The sequence below is a fragment of the Maylandia zebra genome, linkage group LG3 (genome assembly GCF_041146795.1).
Source record: "Maylandia zebra isolate NMK-2024a linkage group LG3, Mzebra_GT3a, whole genome shotgun sequence".
NCBI lineage: Eukaryota > Metazoa > Chordata > Actinopteri > Cichliformes > Cichlidae > Maylandia > Maylandia zebra.
Genome location: NC_135169.1, coordinates 44,694,422 through 44,706,523, shown reverse-complemented (window position 1 = coordinate 44,706,523; position 12,102 = coordinate 44,694,422). Strand labels below are relative to the sequence as shown.

At 43.9% G+C, this 12,102-nt stretch overlaps 1 protein-coding gene across 2 annotated transcripts in view; it reads left to right on the top strand.

The window, feature by feature from the left end:
• Positions 1 to 12,102, top strand: part of kdm6ba (lysine (K)-specific demethylase 6B, a) — a 108,079-nt gene that overhangs the window by 3,758 nt on the left and 92,219 nt on the right. For both annotated transcript variants that reach the window (XM_076881914.1, XM_076881913.1), the window contains one exon: positions 293 to 336. The gene's annotated coding sequence lies outside the window, so the exon portion shown is untranslated. The remainder of the gene's footprint in view (positions 1 to 292; positions 337 to 12,102) is intronic.

Below are 12,102 nucleotides of genomic sequence, written 5' to 3'. Positions count from 1 at the left end.
TGCAGTTTTTGATTATTCCAAACTTCCAAAAAATATTTTAATAGTCACTTTTATAGACTAAAAAGACTCTAATATTCACCCAGTATTTGTTCATAGTATCTGACTTATAACCCGCTTTAAAATTATTCTGCACTATGTTCTATCAAACTATCAACAGCACTAACATTGATTGGTATCTGAGAAGGCTCTTAACAGAAATACTGCTCTGATCTATACTAGTATCAAATTTTTTGAGTAATTGGACAGATTCTCATCAGATCCATTGATTTTATCGGCATGTTTTCTCCTGCAGGGAGGCAGTCTGCACCTGGCCTCTGCAAGTGTCCACCTGCTCAGGTAAGACCTTTCACCTTTTACCCAGAGCCTGAACTACCAGCGCTAGCTCTACCTGCCAGCTCCGCAGTGACAAATGGGATGTGCATGAGTAAACCGTTTAGCCATGATGGAAACCTCTCTGTGTTCTGTTTGTCTGTCTTCCACTAGAGATTTTACGTTGTAGTCGGCTATTGTTTTGCATGTGTATTACTTACATAGGCTGAACCAGAGGCTAAGTGGCCTTGAATACGCTTTAACTTCCATACATTTAAAGGTTTTCTTCTCTGTTCTGCCCTGCTGTTCGCCTGCATTTACGAGGCGTGTACCAGGCAGAGAAAAAAATGTAGTTCTGCTATTTTACTGATATAAATCTTTCTCTGTTTGCCGTTCTCACCACTGTCATGGTTGGGGCCCAGGCTAGAGCCATGCACACGTAAGCTTCTCTGTTTTACAGATGTAACACCATTATTTAGGTGTACACGCACCTAACCCTGCACCAGTTCTGTTTCATTTTCACACTTGAAACACTCTCTAGCATACCTCTCAAACACCCCCACTCATCTAGGGACAAATGCACACATGCTCGCCAAGCCTCACACACCTGCAGTGTTTTTTGTGATTCGGCCAGCTCTGCTTTATTGCATGCATTTATAGCTGGCAATGAATCTGATCCATTAGAAACATGAATTCACTACACATTACACGCAGCCTTGCTTAAGGCCGTTATTCTCGCACACGCACGTGCACGTACATGCTGAGCAAAGTATAGCTGCAAGAGCCTCGGAGAAGGAAGCGAGACAGGAAGGTTTGTAGTTCAAATAAGAAACAGCATCGCAGCGTCAAACCCAGAGTGGTGTCAAGAAGGTTAGTCAAACTGCAGAGATTACTAACCAAGGAAATGCAGAGATTACTGCTGTATAAGAATCAAACCATGAATGGATCAACCTGTGTGAATTAAGCAGATTGTGGTTTGCGACAGGTAGCTGACACCGCATGTGCAGAACCAGAGAAGCAGTCAAATATAACATCTAGACGATCAGAAGATGTTTTTTTAGTAGTTTTTGTTTTCAGTGTCGTCACTTAGGACTTGATAGTCGGGGAGATTGTGCTGCTGTATACCTGTGCAGATTCACGTGTACTTAGTTGGAAATGTGTGACATGTGCAAAAGTGATGAATATTGTGGTGCTGATGTAGAGCCAGCTCCGTTTTACTGCTTTATTTTAACAGGTTTGGCATCTCCAGCAGACGTTTTTTCAGTTCCAAGATAACCATGGCTGCCAGACTCTGGGACTCTTGCACTTGCCCCTTGCGTAGATAATAACGTCGGTGGTTTGAATTTTGGGCCCAGCAGTTATGTGGTGCAGTACTGGAGTTAGAGTTTTGGCACCGGCACCCTGCCGCTGTAAAAAAGGTGAAAGCCTCGCAGTCGTCTTTTTATTTGCTGTATTGTTTTTGGTACGTTTGGTCACCTTCCTGAGGATGACCGTGTATCAGATGCAGTTGTACTATCTTGTGAAATTCCATCCATAGTGACTGCAGGTCTATCTGATACGCTTGTGTTGGTGTTGTTCCTGTATCAACATAATAAGGCTTGTCCAGGATTAACGTTAGACCTGACCAATCACATTGTTATGATGTCATAGGTTTTTTTGGGGGATAAAAACCTGCTGATGTCCACTCAGGAAAAAACCCAAACAGGGAGTGTTTAGGGTCGGGGTTAGGATGTGATTGTGGTGAGGGTTACGGTTATGGGGTTAGGTTTACGGTTTGCTGCGCGGTGTCACAGCGTTTCCACGTTGCAAAAGTGTGACGGCACTGCACTGTGATTGGTCACTTGCAGTGTTGAACCAACATTAGTTTTGTTGATCCAGGAACAACACTAACAGGATGATATGAGATCGAGCGTGAGTGCACGACAGCCTGTTAATCAGATCGTAGGTATTTCTGATTATTTTATTATAACATTCTTTCTTTACGTCCTTCCAGTTTATGCGTCTTTTTTCACGCCAAGTTGTTTGACTGTTATACAAGCCCCAGAGGAACAGGCTGGGTGCTGTATGTGGAGTAAGGCTGAAAGCGTACTGTGGCCCAGGCCCAGTTTCGGCGTGACTGACAGCCTTTTGTGTGAATCCCCCCCTCTTAGTGTTGGTTTGAGTCCAAGAGAGCCACCTCCAAATAGCAATAATAAATCTAACGCTATGATGATGTCACCACGCTTGACTTATAGAGCTTGGCAGCACCCTCTCCACTTTTTGGCCCATTGTAAGTGAAACAATTCCACATGGAGCACCTGGGACCAGTTTTGCCAGATGGTTTATTTGGACAGGGATCTAGTTTAAGACCTGGTAGATGAGTGGCACATGTTCGGCTGCAACCCCACAGAGAGAGTGCACCATAAAAGCGCAGCCCTGCAGACGCTGATGGAGTGGAATAAGCCACAAATTTAATTTTAACAGGAATGACGGCTCAGATATGTCCACATTAGAAAAAAGAAATGCTTATAAAGTGAGGTGAATAACAGACATTTCAGTTGGATAGGCTTGGAAAAATGCTGCTTTTACTACTCAGCTCCATCCTTTATGCAGCAGGTGACTGTCTGATACTGGGTTTAGGGTAGGCCTATCAAAGGCTCGTGTCCACAGGCCTTTAATGTATTTTCTTCCACCTGCATTCATCACTTTCACTTTTCTGTCACCAACCAATCAAAATGAAAAAAAAAAAAAAAGAGGCGGTTGGCCTTTGATATGCGTTTACTGTCCTTTTGGAGTATCACCGCTGTAAATAATTGAAAATACTCTGACGAAGAAGGCTTTTGTAACCTAGCAACAATAAGCGGTTTGAATTTAAGGTCATGGGCACAAAAAGAAAATGCTGTCTGTGGACACAGACGCTGGGATTTGGCATCTTTTCACCACCATCGTACTCCTCCGCTTCTTTCTTTTAAACACAAGCAAACACGTGCAATCCACATATGAGTGGCCCAGCACAGACATGTTAAATTAAACATGTTTAATTTAACTTCAACTGGGATGAAACTGAAACGAAACGATGCTTCTGGTTCAAGGGAGAGCAGACTGTGAGGCAGGATATAGAGGAAGAGAGGTGGTGAGAGCTGAGTCAGGATGCCCGGGGGTAGGACAGCAGGAAGCAGTGGGTGAGGAGGAGGAGGACAGGAAGTAAAGGGAGGGGGAGAGACTCCTCTTCATCGTCGTTGTTCTCATCCTCCTCCTCCTCCTCCTGTCATCATCAGCAGTGTCATTGAGGGAGGAGTGGTGTAGGGAAGAACCGTAGAGGTGGAGCTGACATCATCCACTTCCTGGAGGTCTACGAGGGCGTTTTGCTGCTGCATAAAGCACATTAAACACACACGTTTACAGCATCAAAGCTGTTTAATGCTTTTAAATAACAGCTGGCAGAGAGAGAGGGAAAAATCGTATTTCTTTTACTACAAGAGACTGAAGGGGAAAAGAACGAACGGAGAGAAATCTCACAGTGGAAGTCGAGATAAAGATGTGATGAAACCAAGTGTTCCTCTGCCTGCTGGGTTATATAACGCTCATGTGAAAAGAGGGCACTGGGTTTGTGTGTGTGTGAACTCTTTTTTAGGCTGTGTTGTTATTTGTGTTTGTGTGTGTAGAGGGTGACAGAGCCAAAAGATGCCTCTCCTTCACTGCCAGGCTTGTTGTTTTGGCCCGCATTTCGCAACCGTCACAATTCTCCGGTGGTAGGCTCCATATTTGCGTGTCTGCGTTACTACACGTTTAATAGGCCAGCTACTTAAATACTTGAACGTCTGTTGGTGTTTGTGTTAATGTGTGCACCTGCGTCTGATCCCCCGCAGTGTTTTTTCTTTTAGGCAGTTAGGGGTGGTTAGATGGTGCAAGATTAGTGTGAGGTTGTGGTAATTTAAGCAAATGGAGGCAATATGGGGAGGGTTGCACTAGTTTTTTAAAAAGAATTACGTGGGGTAGGTGCTGACATAGCTTTTTAATGCAATACAACAGCTGCACACAAACAAAGCTACAAATGAGGAGAGCTGCTGAGGAAAGTGACTAGATGTGTGATTATTAGACAGTTTTGTGCTTATGTGTGGTTTGATTACCTTCAACTTTACTTTTTCTGCAACTGACCAGTGTAATATCAATAAAAATACAAGACATTATACAGTTACAGTTACAAAATGCCTTAAAATTCATGTTTTAAAACTGGGGAAAGTCTGCCCTGGGCCACTCCAGCTCAAAGTTTTCTGTTCAACCGTCTCTGAGTTATGCACAGTTAAAACATAGCTATGAGTGCTATAGATTTCTAGCTACATGTATCCATATTTGCTGCTCAATATAAAATTTCACTTTCGGGCCTTTTTTTCACACAAATCTGAGGTGATGTTTGAACATGAATATTTCAAAAACTAATTAAGATAAAAGCCTGAAGTTTTCTTGGTCTTTCTTACTTTCAAAACAAATTAGGATCTGTAATTTGTTATTATAAATCATAATTGACCTCCAAAACACACACCTGAGGCCTCAGTTATAAAGGGCTTGAGACTGGTTGGCAACCCCTGGTTGCTAAGTAAAAATGAGTATTCCCAGAGTGGTTCTGGCAGGTAAAACCTGTCGATTGCTTTCATTGCTAGCAGATTTCCAAAAATGCCCATAATTTGCAAGAAAAGCGTGACTACAAACACAACTGCTCTACAAATGGTAGAAAAACTGTGAAAAGTGCGACACAAACAGCTTTCATGTTACAGGTAGCGTGTATTTCTTGCTGGTTTGTGTTTTACCTTTTTGAGATTTACCACCAGTGGCTAGTAGGGAGTCATTCACCAGTCTCTAGGCCTGCACGACTGGAGCTTTAGTGGTTGTTTTCACAACAATTGCCATTACCTCCAGCATCCTCTCTCCATCCGCTTGGGAAACACACATTTTATCCTCATGACCAGTGTTTGCCAGATGATCAGTGACTGCTCTCTAGGCCTGTGTGATTGCAGCCTGAAAGACCAATAACTACACAGACAGTAGCAGGCGCTCTCTCGGGGTGCTGCAGGACGTTTGACAAAATGCAAATGAGGGACGTTAAATCTAATATTGTAACCGAGGGAGAGACGGCGTCATAGCATAAACAACAATACTGATTTATTTCTAATATCGTAACCTTGCGTGTGCTTTATTTGTTTCCTTGCCCTTGAGTTCAACGTTGAAGACTTCTGAAAGAGAAATGTTTGGTAGAAGAACACTGCACGGACAAGACAAGTATCATCGACTAGCTTATTTCATTTCAGTATTTTGAAGTTAGCTTGATTTGTCAGAGGTGCTAATTAATTTTCCCAAGTGGCAACAAATAAAAAACTGGGGCTATTTTGTAGGACGATGCAGATAAGCTTATAAAGACATAAAATTAATAGTAGGCAGAATTAAATTCAGTTTCATTTATACAGCGAAACATCACATGTCTTCATATGAATTGAGCTGCACCACTAAGCTGAAGTGATTTCAGCATATCGGTGCTACCACAGTCCCAGTTTACCTCCTTGGGAAAATCAATTGCTTATCTGTGCTCTAGAGCATACTTGTCGGATCCTTTTATGAAGTGCAATTTGTTGTTATTGGCGAAATCATAATGGCTGCAGTCACACAAAGTTCACTGGCAGACAGTCGCCTTTAAAAGTGTACATGACCAATAAACACCTGCACTCATGTTGATGCTGAATATGGTGTTTTTTTATATCACTCTCTGTTGGACATCTTGAACTTGGCTTGTCTCCCACTATAATAAACCTTGATAGCTGAGCCACACGCAACGTGAGAACTTTAATTGGATTTTTAGCATCTGATCATTTGTTGTGTTGTCTAGGGGGGGAAAAAGGACACATTTGTCTGTTTGTGAGGACTTGAGGAAAAACTTGGCTGTAGCTTTTGTTGCTGCCTTGAAAAACTCAGGGCAGAATATGGAGACGGTCGCTGCCTAAAAAAGCCCAAAGACATGTGGCTAAAACGCTTACACAAGCTTTAGTAGATGGTGGCTGTGCATTCCTGTTGAAGAAAAAGTGTAAATCTCATCAAATCCTAGCTTCTTCTGACTCTCCCAAACCAAATCCCTTTCTCGAACAAATCCACTGCCAACCCCCTTCAAAGTGGGGGAGAAATCACTGCAGCTATAAGCTTTCTTGTGTTGTGCTCTCTCACCCTCAGACCCTCCCTTCCCACCGTCGTCTCCCCATCTTTCTCACCCAGCTCCTGTTTTGGCTTTCTGGCTCTCAGGTTTCTCCCCACCCCCAGCTCCACTATCTACCCCCCCACCCCACCCCTCTGTGGCCCCCCTTTGACCCCCTGTTACCCCACATATACCCCCCCTCACCCTCCCTTTCCCCAGGGCAAGCCCACAGCTCCCAGTCCTTTGTGCCTTCTCTTCCCTTCCCTTCCCTTCCCTTCCCCTCCCTCCATCCTCCACCTCTGTCTCCCCCTGCCTTTGTGTGCAAGAGGCCAGCAAAGGGAGAGAGTGAGGGTGTAGAGGAGGAGAGACGGAGCGACAGGAGCTAGGATGGAGAGGGATCCTATAGACGAGATGTGAAGCTGGAGCTTGAAGCCGTTTGTTTATACATGTTCTGTCTTGACTTTTGGGTTTACACCGAGAAAGGTGGTGCGTCCACCTTTACCCTGCAGAAATTTTCAGTCTTTGATCTCTTTCTACATTATAATGTGATATGTGACAAAAAGACATAAAAAACAAAATACTCACACCATCTCTGCCCAGAAGGCGTGGCCTAAATATATATACCGTCAGTTCTCTCTCTCCTTTTCCATTTAGGCACTTTATTGAGTTCTTGCACAGCTGTAAACACAATCGCTGTAGTTAAATGAGTGAAACGGAGGAAAATAGCCTGTTTACGGATGGAGAGTACAAGAAAAACTCTGGCTCTCATGTCACTAGTTCAGATAACTGGATTGACTTAAAATGTGAGTGTATGTGGTCAGTCGAAACACACAGCTGAAATATCCTCTGTGGTTAGAGCTTTACAGGTTCTAGTAATTTTTGCTTGTTTGGTTAGGACTTACAATAATATACATCGGTCACTGTGGGATGGACACAGGACCTCTGGGGTTGTCCTGTGGTATCTGGCACCTGCAGATTGAGAGCGGATCTCTTCAGATCCTGTGGGTTGCGGAGCGGGAGTCTGTGGATACGGTTCGTTCCAGTGCATTCCACGGATGCTTGATTGGATGTGGATCCAGATTGTTTCGGAGTTCAGGTCCATGCGCTGGCCTCTTTGACTTGTTCCTCAAGTTGTTTCTGAGCAGTTTTTGCTATTTGGCTGGCACATCCTCTTGCTGGGAGACGCCACTGCTTTTTGGTAATTTCAGTTGGTCTCCAACATTTAAGCGAGTGGATCAGGTCCAACTGAAACCCCAAATGATTGCAAAGGTTTCCTGGGAGAGCAGTACACTGCAACGTGATGATCAATGTTGGTCGCTTCACTTTTAACTGGTTCCAGTGCGTATATATTATGTCCAAGTCAACAGGGGGCGACGTGTAGCAGTTGTAACACAGACAGTATGAGAATCCAGCATACTGTAAAATCAGACTGCAGACAGTGTAGCGCATACACAGGTTTTTATTATCTGCCGTAAACAAAAACAATGCTAGATTTTAAGTCAGTCAGTATTCTTGAAAATCTTTCGAAGTGCTTGTATGTGTGCCCGTACATATTCATGAACGAGAAACTTTGTCATTAGAAACTTACTCATGAGTAACTGAAGTCGTAGTTGACTTGCCTAAGCTTTTAAGAGCTGCATTTAAAATCACGTGTCACCCTCACAAACATAAACAGAACAGAAAAAGACACAGGTCGCCAAACTTAGATACTGGGAATAGGTCATTACGCAGCTAAGAGGGCGTGTTTGTCTATTTATGTTAACCAGACAAGATAGCCAGACACCAAAGGCGGCATTCACCTACTGACCTACCAAAATGACTCGCCAGAGCTGCTAGAAGCTTTGGTGAGTCATTAAAAAATCTGCAGAAAGAGGAACACGTAAACTCGTGTGAAAGTGAAACCTATTAGGCTTGCGTGTACAGAGCAAGTGAGCGATGGCAGCCCGTGACTGTTGAGATGAATGTATTAATAGGTTTGCCTCAGCGCGTGCACATGCATTATACATTTACCATCCGAAGACCCAAAGCACTGCGCATGCATTTTTAAAACGCAGGAAACAGAAAGGTGCGTCACACTAGGTGCGTTTGTGCGTGCTTATCTGCGTGCGGATGCATGTGTGAAACCCACTTGCTCAGAGTGCACGCTCAGAGGAGACCATGTTCCTGGAAAGCTGGTTGCCACCCCTGTTATCGCAGCTAACTCGATTAGCGGAGCTTCTGCCGCCAAGCATTCCTCTCAGAGCGCAGCGACGAGCGCGCACCCACAGCTGAGGAGCCCCCTTCGCTAGATTTAATTAAATCCGCCAAAATAATATACACCCAGTTCCCAGCTAATGCAGCATCATAAATGTGGCACTTACTGTTGCGCAAATATGGCTCTATCAGCGATGTGTAATATTCGAAACATCAGCATGAGACACATAACAGAAAAGCTCCGTTTACCATTGTTTTAGTGACTGATAGAAACATAAAAACATGCCTTTAGTCTTCAGGAAAGTGTTCTGCATTTGGATCTTTAAATTCCCTGCAGCTTCCACGATGGCATCCTAATACGTACTTAGCTGAACTGTTTATGGAAAACAGCACTTTGCTACTGTCGTACCAATTAACCGCAGCTAAGCAGGAATGTCAGATAGGGAGCCAGCCTTTCATGAGAGGTCCTGACCTTTCACGCTAATCACTGATCACTTAGATAAACACTCGTTACCGTAAGATGCCATTATTGCCTCTCCCGAAGCCTTCCTATGGACAGTAGTAATAATTATGCCCCCGGGTAATTGGCTGACTAATTGCTGTTGGTGGGATACATACATTGCCTGGCGTCAAACCCAAGAGGAAGCTGTGCTATTACTTTTAATTACCTGCTGTTAGGTTTGACAACTGACCCCGAGTGCTGTTTTTTGGCGCTGATGGGCGAGTTTTGGCTTGTGGGAGGGGAAGGGATACTGGGTATCAACCTCCGCTCCAGTGTGGTCACTGCAACAAAGGCCCAGATGGATCGCTTCTGTCCTCACACACACACATGCTCTTGAATACACACATGCACACACACTGTGGGATGAGCAGACACACTTTCCTTGTTGTCCTCTGTGCTCTGGCTTTTTAGGCAGCAGACCCATTCATCATGTGCCTGTCTGTAGAGGAGCTGCTATTCATCGTCTCTCCTCCCTCTTATTCTTCAGGAGCCGGCCTGTCTCATACTCTGTCTCTCTACCTTTCTCACTACTTGGCTCTTTGTATTTTGCCCCCCCCCCCCCCCCCCCTCCACCCCATCTCTCTCCTCCTCTTTTTATATCTTTGATTCCCTCCCTCTCTCCCTCCCTCTCTCACACCCTCACTCACACTCGCCTCGCCAAGAGAACAAAGGGGACCTAGCCACTTACCTTGTCTGCTTCTGCTTGCGTGCATGTGTGATGCTGTGGGCTCAACCCACAGCGCCGGTTTCCTCCACTGACACAGAAATCACTAGAACAGTTTTTGGCCTTTTATGGGTCACAGAGAGCGACAAAGCCTGGACGCCCACCTGCTACATAGCGCATTAGTTGCCTTCAAGCTTATCAGTACTGGATGCCATACTGTTGATGTGTAAGGAAGATTATATACACAAACAGTAAAAACATTATCAGTGACTTGAGGTGGTCACACATTTTATTAGAACAAGTAATCTTAACAATATTTACTATATTTATTTATTTGTGTCTATGTTGATGGATATCCTTGTGTTTTGAAACCTAGTTAACTTTTTCCCTTTCTTTTTTAAAGCGAGAGCCTTGGCAGAGATGTGTTTTCAGTGTTGATTGATTGCTGAGTCAAGATAATGTAAAATCTGTGCAGAGGAAGAGCCCATTCTTTCTTAAAATTACTAGATTTGGCATTGGTGTTGGCGTTGTTGGTGGAGGCACTCTGAGCTCCCTTCTAGTTCCATGTGACGTATACCTTCTTTAAAATAATGCGTTGGTACTCTGGTGCAGAGCTGGCTGACAGCTTTGAGAAATGAACCTTCTGTTGGATTATGTAGCAAAAGATGGGATGTTTTGAATTCATTCACTGAATTCATTGGAGAATTTCTTCTAGAAGTCCTTTCCAAAGTCACAGACAAGATTAATGACATCTTTGGCCCCAACAAATTTGTGGTTTTGGAATGGGGTCTAGACAGGGAACTGACACTGCCATTGGGGCGACAGGTGGGGTACACCCAGGTAAGGTTGCCATTCTGTCACAGGGCTAACAGAGAGACAGACAACCATTCACACGTACATTTACAACTGTGGGCAATTTAGAATCACTATTTAACCTAACCCCAATAACAGAAAGGTCCGGGCCAGACGATGGAGTCAAACCCAGGACCTTCTTTTTGTGACGGTTAGACCTTAACCAAGTCCTTGTAAAATATCTTACAACATGGTGACCAGAGACCACGGAAAGCGAATGATATTTGGCAACTTGGAGCGACTAGGGGTGAAATAACTGCTGGCAATGTGAAGTGAATGAGACCTGTGATAACCTTTCAGACTGAAGAGACTACCAGTGAGTGAAGAATATCGTTGATTGACACATGACCTGGTGGTAAATACACTAGAGGCTCACCTATGCAGCCAGAATGTCTCCTAGCGACCAGCTGGCAGCCCGAAAGTGCATCACTTCCACTATGTACAGGGCTCAGGACCACTCTTTTTAAACCCCACGCCCACTCATGGTGCATTCTTTGTATTGTGATCAACCCTGATGCATTCTGTACCATTCTCTGTGGCACATAAAAGCAATAATCTTCAGTGTTCAGCGACCTTCTGCGGGGTCATCACCTGTGCCGAGCTCACAAACCATATCATATCTTTTCCTCATCCACCTCCACCTGCTCCCTGCACGATAAATTCATTACACCAAATGCTAAACTTTAAAGCCCTCCATAAACTACCTTTTAGACTGTCCTCCCACCCGTCCCTGTGCTTTACGATGCTCTCCAACAACTTTTAGGACTACGTTAACCAGTTTTTTTTTAGCTATGTACGCAGTGGTACGCTATCATCATACAAATTATTTGTAGCAGTTTTAGACAGCTCATTTTACCAATTTTGGCATCATAATTGAAAATGCGTGTGCTGTTTTAGAGGGTAAACGATGCAGTTTTATTGTTTCATTTGGAAGAATTTTTGAATTCAGCAGGTCTGAATGAGTAGCGTTTGGTAAATCGCTGTGGTGTGAAGTGCATGTTTGCATGTTTTAGCCACAGGCGTGCATTAATCTGGAAAAAAACTGGCATGTCAACTGGCCATGAAGTTTCCACACTTTGCATATTAATGATATATATGTGCGAAATGAGCTTTAACTCTTGCACTTTGTGTGTATGAGTATTATTTTTTATACATTTTATAGAATTTTGTGGTCTGCTCAGGGGCCATGTGTGTAAATTAGCATTTTTGCTAACTGTTAGCATGCACTGTCCCTGTGAAACAAAGAAAACTGTGAGGATAGTTTTGTTTCATTTAAGAATACAGACGAAAAAGTAGAGAGGTTAGTGTGGTGTTTCTTCTCTGTGTGAATTTACGGAGTGGTCTGTGTAGGATCTCGCCCTGTTCATACTCACTGTGTGCCTCTGTGTTTCAAACAGCTGGGCACATCAATTTTACAGATGTGGA